Source organism: Motacilla alba, unplaced genomic scaffold, assembly GCF_015832195.1.
Source record: "Motacilla alba alba isolate MOTALB_02 unplaced genomic scaffold, Motacilla_alba_V1.0_pri HiC_scaffold_34, whole genome shotgun sequence".
NCBI lineage: Eukaryota > Metazoa > Chordata > Aves > Passeriformes > Motacillidae > Motacilla > Motacilla alba.
In genome coordinates, this window is record NW_024037436.1 from 596,579 (window position 1) to 610,708 (window position 14,130).

Sequence of the window (14,130 nt, forward strand, 5' to 3'; positions counted from 1 at the left end):
GTTAGCTAGCTGACTCGAGGGTTTTTATTAGAATTTTCTATTGAAAGTGTGGAAGTGTCGGAACTCAGAATGTCCCACAGACACTCTCGGACGTTCCAGACCCAGGTCAAAAGCATCTGAGACCCTGGCATGCAGCCAGAGACCCCTGTGGCTTTGAATCTGACCCATGGAACAGTTTACCAACTTTGCCGGAAGAACGAGAAGTCACAAAAGTTTAGATATTGTAGTAGTAGAAGTAGAAATAGTCACGAAGTAAAGGGTAGAATTTCTGAGTGCTGTACAGGGGGGTTTTAAGCCTTGTACGCAGGGGTCCAAGTTTTGTACATGGGGGTCAGGAGATCTAAGATGGAGGGACTTGGGTGTGCCCTGTTCTCTTTCTTTCTCCTTCCTAACCTCCATGTCTTTGGTGATGTTGGCACTCACAGATTGGTCTAGAGTAGAAAGTCACTATTCAATATAGATAGTAGGTATTGGAGAAAAAGTATAAACATGTAGTACGTAATATATGATATAAAAGATGGCACCAGCCCCCTGGGAGGGCAGAGTCCCTTTGTCTGAGCTGCTGAACGGGCCACAGCAGCTCAGGGAGAAGAATCTTGTAGATAACCAACAATAAACAACCTTGAGAACAGACAACAGAAGACTACTGAGTCTTTCTTCGAAGGCACGGGTTGGAGGAGGGACTTTTCCATCTTTCGGGGTCATCCCAATCCGGGGGTGAAACCCCACATCTGGCGTCCCTGGGTCGGCCCGACTGAAGCAAAGAGATAAAACCATCAGACGACCTCCCACCCCAATATGGGAGGAAGGCACACTCCGAAGCTCCAGAGAGGACCAGGGAGGCCCAGACAAAATATTGTGACCTTCACCAAGAGAAATTGCCTCGGGCGCAGCCCGGAGAGGAAGAAAACCAGAAATGCGCGTCTGGAATTCCTCACCTGGAAAACTGCTGGACAGGAACCAGGACCATCTCTGGACTGACCTCGCGTTGATTCAGCTTTTGGTGAGAACAGTCAAAATTAAGAACATGGGGGAAGCATATTCCCAGGAACAACTCAGGGAGATTAATGGACATCTTTATCATTTAGCAACAGGGAAAGAAAACAAGGCCTTGAAACTTTTGGCTCCAGAGAGACTAATGCTGGAGGAAATTTCGTGGAGTGCCGCGGGGGTACCTTTTACCAGCAGGCAGCAGAAATGACTCCCACCAGTCAGGGGGGAGGGATGCCTTCTTGCCATCCGCAAGAGAGGGAATCGTCTAGCCATCCACAGACGGGGTTTACTGTTATGAAATTAGGAGGAACAGAACTGACTCTCACCAAAAAGGTGGGGGGGAATTGTTATCACCTTCAGGACTTACAGGGTGCCCAGGCACACCTCTTCCAGTTGCGGGAAAGCGCGGCTTGAAGGACTGGGATTTTGCCTTCTTTGTGGCTTGTTCCCCAGAATTGCAGCCCGCCACAGAGGCGACGGCAGGATGGGGGGCAGAGAGATTGCAGGACGGGAGAAGGAGCTGCTTTTCGGCGGCTGGCACAGAACCCATGCCGAGGTGGCACCGGTCAGCCGGCAGCCCGGGGGGCCCGCACAGGTGGCCGTGGGGGTTGTGGAGGCTGGCGGGGGGGCCACGGTGGCAGCAGGGGCGGCAGCTGCAGCCACGGCGGCGGCGGCGGTGGCGGCACGCGTATGCGCAGTGCCGGCGGCAGGAGAGGCAGCGGCGGCGGGAAGCACGGACGCGGCGGTTGCGCGTTCCCAGGGTGCCGTGACGCGCTCCATGCTGAGAGCCCGCGCGGCCGCGGAGAAGGCCGCCTGGCAGGCGGGGGGGGGGCGCTCCTACACTGCAGCAGCGGCGCTGGCAGGGCAGCCCACTGAGACAGAGCACAGAACCGCGGCGGATGCTCGTCCAGGAGCGGCAGGGCCAGTGCACGCGCGCGTGTCGGTGGAGCGAAACCCTACCTGGTTGGGGAGGGGCAGCTCGCATGTTGCAGATGCGAAACGGGCACAGACGGGACAGGAATCGCGCGCTCGGTTGTGGACATTGGCACGGAGCCAGGGGAGGCGGATCCTGGTGGACAGCAGAGCAGGCACAGGCAGAGACGGGACAAGGTCAGGGCAGAGATGTCCTTCAAGGCAGCGCTCTGTCAGAGTTGCTAGGCAACCACAGCAGCCAGAACTCCAGGCAGGCTTTTGGGGAAAAAACAGGTCTGGAAACTTTTCCAAGGGCAGGATGAGAAACTTCTGAGAATTTTCACAGTGTTTTATCCAGTTTTACAACAGGGTCAACTCCAGAAAAAAAAATGCAGCAGATGTTATGTGGGGCAATTGGTTCAGTTCTTCCACAGGCAGGTTCCACAGAAGTGATGGCAAAAGCATTTGCCAGAGGACCATGATTCAGATGCAGAAGACATGGACAATGCTACAAGTGCAGAGTTCTATGTTCCAGTCAAACAAAGTTTTTTAAGGGTTGAATTTCTAAATAGGTATTTTCATATCAGTCATTTCTTGGGATTTTATTGTTTTTCTACTGTGAAAAATGCTTCCTAGGGAAACAAAACATTATGTAAAGAGTCTGTGGGGTCATCAGCTGATTTCCCAATGGTTCAGAGTTCTAGGAATTGTTGGTATTGAGTTTGTAACCTTTGTTATTTTTAATTTTTATAAGTAATAATGATAAATAATGATGGTTGTTGATGTTATATGAATGCTTTAAAAAGATTGTCTTGTGATAAGAATTATTGTTAAGGTATTGTTGTAGTATTAACAGCCGGCTTTCATGTCTTTGTGTGATAATCTTTTATCTTTTTTGTGATCATCTGCAAGACACGTGTCTCTTCAGGATCCTGTCTTTTGATTTCTTAACTACTCACATGTTTTTTGGGTTTTTCTATCCAGATTGCCAGTCTCATGGTTTTCTTCAGTCATTATTACAGAGGTACTTCAGCAGAGAATTCAGTTGTAACATTAAGTTCTTAGGTTTTTGGGTTTCAATATTGTATTAGGTAGTCAGTCTTTCATTCAGCTGCACTTCTTTCGCTCTCAGTGTCCAGATCCAGAGTCACAATCCTGACTGTGACGAAGTTCACATCTCTGAAGAAGAGGTTTGTTGTGTTTGAAGAATCCCTATCATGTTATTTCATGGTGTGAATGATTTTTAATCCTAAGGTTTCTTATTCATAACTGTTGTTTTTAAGAGTCTTGTTTTAGAATGTGTTAAGTGATACTCACCAATTAGAGTTCGAGCTGTGGCCAAGCTTTAGCTCTACTTGGTGGAGTGATTGACAATCAACCCAGAAGTTTTCTGCATCAAAAAGTATTCAAGTCCTTTTGACTTGGCAATTTGACCATATATGACAGCTGAGCTGGTTTTCAAAGGGAGCTTGGAGAAACATGAATCCGGACATGATTTCTTCAATCTTCTGTTGTTTTAAGGTTCATCAGCTGTTGCAGACTCTGGGATGACAGTCCAATGTTGTGGTGCTTGATAATTGTGTGATTTCACATGTGCTGTTGATTGTCTGTATTATTTGGTTGATTTCTAATTACTGTTGTATTGCATTTCTCTATGCAATTTTGCAAAACAGAACAGATCAAGGTTTCATTTTCACATCAAGACCTATTCTTCATCTCTGGGATTTTGAGAGGATCCTCCAGTCCCTGCGGGGACGTGGATTTGTTTGTGTTTTAACAGGTACAAAGTACAGGTGCATTTCAGTGAAGAATGTGAAACTGTATCGAGTGCAAGAAAACGCTGAGCATTTGACAAGCAGAGAAGAAGACACACAGATGTGGACGGGAGACCTCTACCACATCCGGGAAACGGGAAAAAGAGTGCGAATCATCGTCAGCGCGCTCCGACACAAATAATGGCGGTGATGCAAAGTCAGCAGGGAAAATCATCGGGGAACAGCAAACAGAACCACTAAGCAGAGCAATCTCCAGGATCCCCAGCGACCCAGACTTGGTACCACCCGGCTTCCAGTGCGTGTTGGCAGCCTCCAAATTGACGTGTCTTTTGGATGACAGTCATGTGATGATACCCACGGGTGTCACTGGGACTTCTTGGAAAAGGCAGGAGTTTTTGATAACGGCCAGAGACAGGAGCAGCATCCTTGGACTTGTTGTTTATCCATCCATGGTTTCGGCAAACTGCAAAGAGGAGCTGAAGGTCACGGCAAAAAGCTCTTCGACCACCCTTGACAATCCCAAAAAATACACCGATAGCCCAGGCCATGGCTTTGCCATCCCATGCAGAAAAGCAAATCATGCCAGTGTTCAACAAACAGGACTCTTTCTCTGGTGACCAAGTGGAAATACATGCATCCTGGGTGAAACATTTGAGCCGAGATCGACCAATTGTTACCTGTCAGTGGACTTGTACCGAGAAAACAGTGATCATCACAGGGATGCTCGACACAGGGGCAGACATCACAGTCATCTCATACGTCTTTTGGCCCCGGGAATGGGACTTGGTGGCACCTTTGGGTTCTCTCACAGGCATAGGGGGAAGTTCCCTATGCACGCAGAGTGAGAACGCAATCGTTGTCACAGGTCCAGGGGGAAAAACGGCAATAATCCGTCCTTTCATCGTGCAGAGGCCCATCACAGTTTGGGGGAGAGACCTCTTGGCACAATGGGGACTGAAACTGGAATTGGATTTTTAACAGGGGTCACTGTGGCATTCACCACTCTGAAGTTGACTTGGAAAACAAATGATCCTGTTTGGGTGGATTTCATCATTGCTCGACCTTTTGAGAGGGGACAACAACATCAAATTTCCCAGGACTCTCACACCTGAAGCGCGAAGAGATCTTGAAAAGATCACAAAAATGATCCAGCAGAGACAAGCACATCGCTTTGTGAAATCACTGCCTTTCCATTTGGCAGTGCTGGGGGAAACAGTACAACTGTATGGGTTGATTTTTCAATGGGATTCATCTCAAAGGGATCCTCTTTTAATGATAGAGTGGGTTTCTTTTTTAGCTTACAGGCCCTCAAAAACAATCCTCACAGATCTGGAGATGATGACTCAAATAACCATCAAGGCAAGAACAAGGTTGCTGACAATGTCAGGCAAAGACTTTTCAATCATTCACTTACCTTTGAAGAAAAAATATTTTGAGTGGGCAATGCAAAAAGCACAGGATTTGTCAATCGCTTTGTTAGGGTACCCAAGAATTTGTACAATTCACTTTCCAGCTCACAGAATGTTAAATGCAAAGATAAGTTTCAGGGAAAAACCAAAAGTAAGTCAGGAACCGGTGGAGGGGGTGACAGTGTTCACTGATGGTTCAGGGAAAACTCACAAAGCAGTGATCACATGGCAAAACACAAAAACAGGGAAACAGGAATCAGACATCAAAACAGTACAGGGTTCACCGCAAATTGTGGAATTGGCAGCAGTAGTCAGGGTTTTTCAATTATTTCAGGAGCCTCTCAATCTGATCACAGATTCAGCATATGTTGCAAATGTGGTCAAACGATTGGAGGGATCACTTTTAAAGCACACAGACAATGACATTTTATATCCATATTTATCATGTATGAGATCAATCCTAGAAAACAGAGAGCACAAATACTTTGTTACACACATCAGAGCACATTCCTCACTTCCAGGGTTTTTAGCAGAAGGGAATGCTCGTGCAGACAAACTCACAATGTCCATCTCACAGACATTACCAGACATTTTTGAACAAGCAAGATTGAGCCATGCATTTTTCCATCAAAATGCAGAGGCATTGATGGAATCCTTTCGCCTTTCAAAAAGCCAAGCAAAGGAGATCATCAGTGCTTGCCCAGATTGTCAGCTTGTGCAGCCACCTGCATCCACAGGAGCAGTTAATCCGAGAGGATTGGAAAGTCTTCAGCTGTGGCAATCAGACGTCACAAAATACCCATCTTTTGGGAGACTCAAAAATATCCATGTTTCAGTTGATACATTTTCAGGGGCAATCTTCGCATCATTACATACAGGGGAAACTGCAGAACATGCCTGCAGACACTTTTTACAAGCATTTGCATCATTAGGGGTGCCACAAGAAATAAAAACAGATAACTTACACAGGCAAGGTGCTTGACAAATTCTTTAAAAAATGGGGAGTCAGACACACTTTCGGCATTCCTTATTCTCCCACAGGTCAAGCAATCATTGAAAGAACACATCACACCCTGAAATCCCTTTTGGATAAACAAAAAAGGGGGGAGGCAGGTGCGACACCTTATATGCGGTTGAGCAAAGCTCTGTATGTGTTGAATTTTTTAAATGGTTCTTTCTCAGAGCCCACTCCACCAATTGTCAGGCATTTCACGAACAGCACACAAGCAAAACTAAGGGAGAATCCTTTAGTTTTGATCCGAAACCCAGAGACAGGACCAATCGAAGGCCCATTCACATTAATCACTTGGGGCAAGGGTTTCGCTTGTGTCTCCACAGGGCAAGGGCTGAAGTGGGTGTCAGCAAGGCACGTGAAACCTTACCAGACGCAGACAAAAGTGGACACAGACTCAAGGAGCAAAGAAGAAAGCACGCAGGCGAAGGCAGACGACAATGCTGCAGACATCTCATCAGACGACAATTGAAATTTAGAGACTTGAGGGTTTTCTTGGGACTCGAGTGACTTTCGGGTGTTGTTGCATTGCGGGGTCTCTCACAGAGAGTGAGGACATGGGCACGGGGTTCAGACTGATAGTGCTCATGTGCTTCATTCTCCTGCCTGTTGCTTTGGGCAATAGGACAGATTTTCCCATGAGACAACCAAAGGGAAATGTGTGGGAGACTTTGGCAAAGGCAGCGGGTCTGGACAGCATTTGTCTGACTCATTCAAGACCAGGGAAACCATTCTCCACATGTTTGGTAGGTGTGCCAGTGAAAGAATGGCCGATCCCAAAGAACATCCCTTCAAAGGTTTTGAAATCTTTTTCGGATCCAGTGGAGGGATGGCGTGTTTGGACACAGTTCCTTCCTGTGGCTCATTTTGAACCTCAGGAACTGGACATCTTTGGGTCAACAAGAATGGAATTCTGCATCATACTCAATCCATTGGGAGTGACGGAGACAGATAACCACACGATAGATGTCACTCCAAACCAGCTCATTTACAGAAATGCATCATCCTGGTGAAATTACACCAAAATGATGAGCAGACCATCCCTCCAAGCTCCAGCAATTTTGCCAAAAGGAATGTTCTTGATTTGTGGGGACAGAATTTGGCCTGCTATCCCTGCAAAAATCAAGGGCGGTCCATGCAGCATTGGAGAACTTACATTGATAACACCCAATTTGAAAATTTTAACAGACACACAGGGAAATAAGATCCCTTGAACAATATAGTCAAAATTGTGATGATAGAGTTTACACCTGGGACAAAGCTCGGAGAATTGCAGTAGCAATTTTTTCACCCCAAGTTGCATCAGGGGAGGCCTTGACACAATTGGACCACATGGCGTGTTGGTTGAGCAAACATACTCGTGCCATCTCCTCTGCACTGAGCGACACGTTAACAGATATCGACAGTGCGAGACAAGCAACACTCCAGAACAGGGCAGCAATTGATTATTTGCTGCTGTCACATGGGCACAGGTGTGAGGAATTTGAGGGGATGTGCTGCATGAACTTGTCTGATCACTCAAAATCTATCCATGAAAATATAAAACAAATGCAAAATAGCATCAGCAAATTGCAAAAAGTTACAGGATCCTGGTGGGATGATTTCATTAACCTTTTTAGTCTTTCACTATTGTGGAGGGAGCTTGTAAAAATAGCCATTTATATTCTTATAGGACTTCTAGTTCTTCTGCTTGTTCTGCCGTGCATCTTTCTGTGCATTCAGTGGGTCATGAACAAAGTGGCAAGAGAGGTTTTTTTGGTGCAAACAGGAGGGGGAGATGTCGGAACTCAGAATGTCCCACAGGCACTCTCGGACGTTCCAGACCCAGGTCAAAAGCATCTGAGACCCTGGCATGCAGCCAGAGACCCCTGTGGCTTTGAATCTGACCCATGGAACAGTTTACCAACTTTGCAGGAAGAACGAGAAGTCACAAAAGTTTAGATATTGTAGTAGAAGTAGTCACGAAGTAAAGGTTAGGATTTCTGAGTGCTGTACAGGGGGGTTTTAAGCCTTGTACGCAGGGGTCCAAGTTTTGCACATGGGGGTCAGGAGATCTAAGATGGAGGGACTTGGGTGTGCCCTGTTCTCTTTCTTTCTCCTTCCTAACCTCCATGTCTTTGGTGATGTTGGCACTCACAGATTGGTTTAGAGTAGAAAGTCACCATTCAATATAGATAGTAGGCATTGGGGAGAAAGTATAAACATGTAGTACGTAATATATGATATAAAAGATGGCACCAGCCCCCTGGGAGGGCAGTGTGCCTTTGTCTGAGCTGCTGAACAGGCCACAGCAGCTCAGGGAGAAGAATCTTGTAGATAACCAACAATAAACAACCTTGAGACCAGACAACAGAAGACTACTGAGTCTTTCTTCGAAGGCACGGGTTGGAGGAGGGACTTTTCCATCTTTTGGGGTCATCCCAATCCGGGGGTGAAACCCCACATGGAAGGAGGGGAGAAAAGATACAATAGTCCTATGATCTCATCTGGTCAGCAGTGGGAGAGGGCTATTGTCTTCTTGGTCCAGTGGTCACACCTGCAGCAACTTGCCTCCCCCATGCACCCTCCCCCCTGGGTTAGAGGTTTCAGGCTCAGTCTTTGGGAGGAAAAGGAGTTTTTCTATATAGGGGTCTCATGTCTCAGTCCTTGGAGAAAAGGCTTCTCCCATCCCAGTCCATCTGGTCCATCTGGTCCATCACGGTGGTTGTAAAACAGATGAAGGGTCTTCTCTGGAGACCACCCAAAGGTCATTCCAGAAAAGAGTCCAGCCAAGCCGAGAGGTGGGGAGATTCCAGGGCCATTGTTGCAAAATGGGTACAGGTGAAGAAGGGCAAAGTGCCCCTTCTCCTTCCACTAGGTCCAGTGTTCCAATACGGCAAACACACCAGCAAACAATGGCTCAGCAGACCAGAAGCTCTGCTCCTGCCTCGGGACCCCGGGACGCTCCCACCAAACCAGGATGTCAATCAGGATCCTCTTTCAGTGGTCCCAGTCTCTGCCTTTTTTCACGACGATCATGAGGCAGATGAGAGAAACCCCCCTGTCTTACACACGGGGATCCCCCTGCACCCCTGATCCAGCACCAATGCCCCCCCGCAGCCTCTTTCCCAGCCCTCCCCCTCACAGAGACCCTAGCCCCTGCTTTTCCTTGATCCAGCACCCCCTGGACTCTCACTCCTGCCTTCCCCAGCTCCCACCCACCACCTTCCTCAACACCGGGGACCCGTGCACCCCCTTTCCTGGGCACAGGGACCCCCTGCACCCCCCAGCCTCACCCCCCTTTCCTTGACCTGGAACCCCCTGAGCCGCCGTTCCTGGGCACAAGGAGCCCCTGCACCCCCTTATCCGGGACTGAAACCCCCTCCTGGACCCCCTTCACGTGTTCTGGGCCCCCCTGCACCCCTCCCCGGCGCTCCCGCCCTTCCCAGACCCCAGACCCGCCCTTTGCCTTCACCTTTGCATCCCCAGGTCCCCCAAATTTCCGGGTCCCCCCAGTTCTCCACTCCCGACGCTTTCTTAATTAGGTCTCTGGGGGTGCCAGGGGGTTCTGAGAGGGCTCCAGGGCGGTCGCAGCGGGGATCCAGAGGGATTCTCTGGAATTCCCCCGTCCCCTCCCTTACCCCCGCCCCGCCTTGTTTTGACTTTTTCGCTTCCGCGTCCCAACCTGGGAGACCGGGATCTGCCCGGCGCCTGGTGACGTCACTGACAAGTCGGGCTGCCATTGGCGGGCAGGAAAAAGCGGGGCCAATGGCGGGGACGGAGGCGGCTCTGGGGGCGGAGGCGGGGCTGTGGGCGGGGTTAAGACTGTGCGCCATGGCTCCAGCCCTCGGGCTGGGGCTGTTCTTGGGGCTTCTGGGGCTCCTGGGGGACCCGGGGGGCGCGGAGAGAGGTTAGTGGGAACCCCGAAACCGGGACCTCCCTGAACTTCCATTACTGGGCTCGGGAACCCCCCACATAGCCCCATTTTGGGTCCTATCCCCTTCCCCACCACTAGAACCCCCCTGTACTCTCTTATCTGTTACCGGGTCCCCCCTGAACCCCGATTCGTGCGCAGGGAAATCCCCCCGAAGCGCCATTCCCGGGCATCAGCATCCACTGAGCCCCCATTCCTGATCGCGGGCACCCCTTGAGCGCCCATGTCCGGGCACCGGGACGCCCCTGTACCCCCTTCCCAGCTCCGCCTGAACCGCCGTTTCTGGGCACCAGAACCCACTTGAACCCCAATTTCTGGGAAGAGAATTCCCTGAACCCCCATTCCTGGGCAGAGAAACCCCTCTGAACCCCCATTCCTGGGCACGGTGACGCCCGTGAACATTGATTTCCTGGCAGCGGGACCCTCCTGCACCCCCCTATCTAGCCCTGGGACCCATCTGATCTCCCATTCCTGGAGTTCAGGATCCCTTTGAACCCTGAATCACAGCATGGGATCCCCCCTGAGCCCCCATTCCTGGACCCCAGGACCCCCTGCAGGCCCTTTCCTGTCCATGCCACCTCTCCCAGCCTGCACTCCCTTTCCTTGGCCCCAGCATCCCCAAACCCCTTCCCAGCTCTCCCAGTTCCCCTTTCATTGATCCATGACCTCCTCAACCCCCCAAATCTCCATGTCCCCACAGTTCTCCACTCCCTGCATTACCTGCATGTGGCGGTGTCAGAGCCCAGCCCGGGGGTCCCCCAGTACATGGCCATTGGGTTCGTGGATGGGATCCCCTTCATGCGGTACGACAGCGAGCGGGGCCGGCTGGAGCCACTGACCCAGTGGATAAAGGATGGAGTTGAGCCGGGATATTGGCAGGAGGAGACCCAGATTGCTGTGAGGAACCAGCACATGTATGCCAGGAACCTGGGGACACTGCGGGAGCGATACAACCAGAGCGGGGGTGAGTGGGGGCAGCTGTGGGGCTGGGATGGGAACTGTAGGGCTGGGGTGGGGATCCATGGGGCTGGGATGGGATCTATAGGTCTCGGCTGTGGATCCATGGGGTTCCACGTGGTTGGAATCAGGATCCATTAGGCTGGGATGGCATATGTTGTGATCCACGGATTGGGATGTGGATCCGTGGGGCTGGGATGGGATCTGTGGGGCAGGAATGGCATCTGTAGGGCTGGGTTGAGGATCTATAGGTCTCAGGTGTGCATTCACAGGGCTCTGTGGGGCTGAAACTGGAATCCATTAGGCTGAGATGGGAAAGCTTGTGATCCATGGGGCTGGAATGGGATCTGGGGATTGGGAGAGGAGCTGTAGGGCTGGGGTGAGGATCCATGGGGCTGGGATGGGATCTGTAGATCTCAGGTGTGGATTCATAGGGTTCCAAGGGGCTGAAAATGGTGATCCATTAGGCTGGGATGAGATATTTTGTGATCCACAGGTTGGGATGTGGATCTGTGGGGCTGGAATGGGATCTGTGGGGCTGGAATGGGAACTGTAGGACTGCACTGGGATCCATTGGACTTAGATGTGCATTCACAAGGCTCCAAGGGGTTGAAATGGGGATCCATTAGCCTGGGATGGGATAGTTTGTGAGCCATGGGGTTGGGGTATGGATCCATGGGGCTGTGATGGGATCTGTGGGGCTGGGATGGGATCTGTGGGGCTGGGATGTGAATGTATGAGGCTGGGATGGGATCTGTGGGGCTAGGATAGGAACTATAGGGCTGAGATGGGGATCCATGGCGCTGGGATTGGATCCGTGAGGCTGGGATGGGATCTGTGGGGCTGGGATGTGGATCCATAGGGCTGGGATGGGATGTATAGATCTCGGGTGTGAATTCACGAGGCTCCAAGGTGCTGAAAATGGGGATCCATTAGGCTGGGATGGGATATTTCGTGATCCACTGGTTGGGTTGTGGGTCAGTGGGGCTGAGATGGCATCTGTGGGGCTGAGATGGGAACTGTAGGGCTGGGATGGGATCCATAGGACTCAGGTGTGCATTCACAGGGCTCCAAGTGGTTGAAATGGGGATCCATGAGGCTGGGATGGGATATTTTGTAATCCATGGGTTGGGGTATGGATCCATGGGGCTGGGCTGGATCTGTGGGGCTGGGCTGGGATCTGTGGGGCTAGGATAGAAACTTTAAGGACTTAGATGGGGATCCATGAGGTTAGGATGGGGATCCGTGGGGCTCGGCTGGGACTTGTGGGGCTGGAATGGGATCTGTGGGGCTGGAATGGGATCTGTAGGGCTGGGATGAGGATCCATGGGGCTGGGATGGGATCTGTAGGTCTTGGATGGGGATTCACAGGGCTCCATGGGGCTGGAAGGGGATCCATTAGGCTGAGATGGGATGGTTTGTGATCCATGGGGCTGGGTATGGATCCATGGGGCTAGGATGGGATCAGTGGGGTTGGAAGGGGAACTGTAGGGCTGGGATGTGGATCTGTGGGGCTGGGATGTGGATCTATAGGTCTTGGGTGTTAATTCACAGGGCTCCATGGGGCTGAAAATGGGGATCCATTAGGTTGGGATGGGATATTTTATGGTTCAGGGGTTTGAATATGGATTCATAGGGCTGGGATGGGATCCGTGGGACTGGGGAGAGGATCTGTGGGGTTCAGATGGGATCTGTAGATCTTGGATGTGGATTAATTTGGCTCCAAGTAGATAAAAATGGGGATCCATTAGGTTGGGATGGGATAGCTTGTGATCTGTGGGTTGGGATGTGGATCCATGGGGCTGGGATGGGATCTGTGGGGTTGGGTTGGGGTCCATGGGGTTGGGATGTGGATCCATGGGGCTCCCAGGAGCGGGGATGAGGCTCTGTGGTCTCTCTCAGACTCTGGGGCTCCATAGGGCTGGAATGGGGCTCTGTGGGGCTGGGACACAATTCCATGGGGCTCTGTGGGTACAATCCCCCCAGGTCTCCACACATGTTTGCGAGTTTATGGCTGTGACCTCCTGTCCGACGGGAGCGTCCGTGGATCCTACCGATACGGCTACGACGGGCGGGATTTCATCTCCTTTGACCTGGAATCCGGGAGATTGGTGGCGGCCGACAGCGCTGCCGAGATCACCAGGAGACACTGGGAACAGGAAGGATGGGTTGAGGAGCGGACGAATTACCTGAAGAACATCTGCCCGGAATGGCTCCGGAAATACGTCGGATATGGGCAGAAGGAGCTGGAGCGCAAAGGTGGGAGCAGGATTCCTGTGGGAGTTTGGGATTTGGGAATGGAGGACTCGGGAACACAGTAATTCCTGTGGGAATTCCATGGATAGATTTCACCCCCGTCCCATTCCCACGGAATTTCACAGGCGGATTTCAACTCCATCCCATTCCAGTGGGAATTCCATGGGCAGATCTCACTCTCATCCCATTCCAGTGAGAATTCCATGGATAGAGTTCACCCCAATCCCATTCCTAGGGAATTCCATGGGTAGAGCTCACCCTATTCCCATTCCCATGGAACTCCATGCACGAATTCCAGCATTATCCCATTGCAGAGCCCCCTGATGTCCACGTGTCTGGAAGAGAGGAACACGGGGCGCTGATCCTGTCCTGCCACGCGTACGGATTCTACCCCAGCACCATCACAGTCAGCTGGATGAAGGGGGGGGATACCTTGGATCAGGAGACGCAGTGGGGCGGGATCGTTCCCAACAGCGACGGCACCTTCCACACCTGGGCCAGGATCGAGGCGCTGCCGGAGGAGCGGGAGCAGTACCGGTGCAGGGTGGAGCATCCCGGAATGCTGGAGCCCGGGATCTTCGCTTGGGGTGAGGCTGGGAATGTGGGAATTGGGAATTTGGAATTCCCAAATGGGGATTCCGATCCTCACTGTCCCGCGTTTCCCAGAGCCATCTGGCGGGAATCTCACCGTGGTGGTCGCTGTGTCCGTCATCGCTGCCATCCTCATCCTCGTTGCCCTCATCGGATTCGGTGTCTGGAAGCTCCAGTCCGGTAAGACACAGGATGGGGGTCGGGAATGTGCACGGATCCACCCAGCACCATTCTGGGAATCCTGTGCCACCGGCGCTGATCCCCCTTTGTTTCCACAGGGAGGAGGGACAGGAATGGATACAACCCGGCAGC

General features: G+C 51.3%; 1 protein-coding gene across 1 annotated transcript in view; it reads left to right on the top strand.

The window, feature by feature from the left end:
• Window positions 1-14,130, top strand: part of LOC119696608 (class I histocompatibility antigen, F10 alpha chain-like) — a 36,740-nt gene that overhangs the window by 21,783 nt on the left and 827 nt on the right. The window lies entirely within an intron of this gene.